Here is a 2,330-nt window from a genome sequence, read left to right as displayed (position 1 = left end):
AAAAAAAGAACCAGGGCGTCTCTCTTTATTAGTGAACACACCAATTTTTCCCAGGTTAGCATGTCCAGTCACCATGCACAGGTTACCAGTGCCAAACTTGACAGTCTCCAAATCCATTTGAATGGTGTCATTTACCTTGATGAAAGTATTGGGGCAGCGGATGGTTCGAGCATCATGGGTCAGTAGATGGACTTCTTTCGTGCCCACAAAGATCAATCTTACTTTACACAACTTGCACTTCGCTTCCTCAGGTGCAATATGTAAACAGCAAATTGACCCTTGGTGTCGTAGATCAGACAGAAATTTTCTCCAGTTTTGTCAATGCTGATCACATCCATAAAACCAGTAAGGTACATTATAACAGCTTGAACTTTGCCATTAATCTTTTTTTCTTTCTAACTAGTTTATTTACAAAATTCAAATACATTGTTTTCAAGAACAAACTCTTTCAATTTTCCTCAATCCCCCACCCATCAAATTGTACAACTCCCTGAATAATCCCTCCTCCTCCTACACATCCTCATACCTCTGCTTCCAACCTTTTCCACCCCTCTTGGATCCTTATACTCATTCTACAAAAATGGTATTATACAATATTTATCCCTGTGGGGCTGAGTTAGTTCATTTAAAATAATGCTCTCCAGTTCCTCCCGAGTTAGGGAATAATTTACAAAATCATTGCTCCTGTGTGCTACATAGTATTCCATTGTGTGACTGTATCATAATTTTTCAATCCATTCGTTTGTGTTTGGACATTTGGGCTGTTTCCATAGTCTTGTGATGGTGAATAATGCCTCTATGAACATTGGTGTACAAATCTCAGTTTGTGCCTCAGTTCTTGTTTTATCAAGGTATAAACCAAGTAGTGGAATAGCTGGGTCATATGAAATTTTTTTTTTCAGAGTCAGTTAATTGCATGGGAGGAAATGCCCAGTCATTTTCACATGCAACAGCTGGCGGCCTCGAACCATGTGCCTTCAGGATTGCAGCACAGCTTCTTGAAACTATGCCACCATAGCTTCCTGGGTTATGCTTGCTTCGTAAAATGTTTCTATGAGTGTTTCTTCTTTTTTGGTTTTTTTTAAAAAATAATTTGAGTAGAATTGATAATAGTTCATCTCTAAATGTTTGGTTGAATTCAGCTTACAGCCATCTGGGCCTGAACTTCTTTTATTTATTTTTTTTGGGGGAGGATCTTTTTATGATATGCTCAATTTCTTCTTTTGTGATGTGTTTGTCCAAGTGTTCTACATCTTATTGTGTCGATCTGGGTAGGGTGTGAATTTCTAGGAATTTGTCCATGTCCAGTAATTTCTAGTTTTTCAAATTTATCAGAGTATGTTGTTGTTGATTGCCTTGAGTCCAGCATGACTCATAGTGACCCTGTGAACCAAAGGCCTGAAGCCTTTCTATATATATCAACATTTATCAAAGTTCATAGAGTTTCCAGAGGCATGTTGTTTAGGAAGTGGATGCCACTCCTGCTTTTATAACTTTTCATAATATTCTGTTATTATCAATTGAATTTCAGCTGGTTTTCTTGTGACCTCTTTTATCTTTTTACATTTATTTTAATGAAACTTTACGAGACTTTGAATTCCCATTCATTCATAGTTTCACACTTTCCTCCTTGCCTACCTCTCCCCCCCTCCCCAGTTTGTTTTTCTCCTTGAAAAGTGAAAAAAAAAAATCATTGTTATACAATCCCCTGCCTCAGGCCACTCCACTATGAAGCTTTCATTCTGGACTCTTGTAATGACAATAATACTTAATCATATCTACCTCCTAAACAGTTCTCTCTCTCATCTGTTTCAATGCAGTACACATTATCTATCCTCTCTTTTATTAGGTTCCCATCAACCCCAAAGTCAGTCCCGTTTTAGAACAGTGGCACTATGCAGTATTTGTCTTTTTGGGACTGAGATATTTCACTCAGCATAATGTCCTCCAGGTTCACCCATTTTGTATATTTCATGAGTTCCTTCTTTTTCACTGCAGCATTGTGTGAATATACCAAAGTTTCTCTTGCCATTCATTTGTTAATGGGCACTTGTTCCAACTCTTTGCTATTGTGAACAAAGCTGCAATAAACAGGAGTGAGCATATATCTGCTTGGGTGGCAGTTCTGGTTTCTTTAGAGTGTATTGCCAGTAGTGGAATTGCTGGGTCAAATGGTATTTTTTTTTTAATTTAGGTTGTTTATTTTTCATTTCAATGAACATCTACAGAAATTTTGGGATTCCATTCATTCATTGTTGCACCCTTCTCCCCGCACAAACCCCTCCCCCCTCCCCCCCCATTTGCTCCTCTCCTTGAAAAGCAAAAGAAAA

This window comes from Elephantulus edwardii, unplaced genomic scaffold, assembly GCF_000299155.1.
Source record: "Elephantulus edwardii isolate Elephantulus edwardi_28Jun2011 unplaced genomic scaffold, EleEdw1.0 scaffold00288, whole genome shotgun sequence".
Lineage (NCBI taxonomy): Eukaryota > Metazoa > Chordata > Mammalia > Macroscelidea > Macroscelididae > Elephantulus > Elephantulus edwardii.
Note: the sequence above shows the minus strand (reverse complement) of the source record.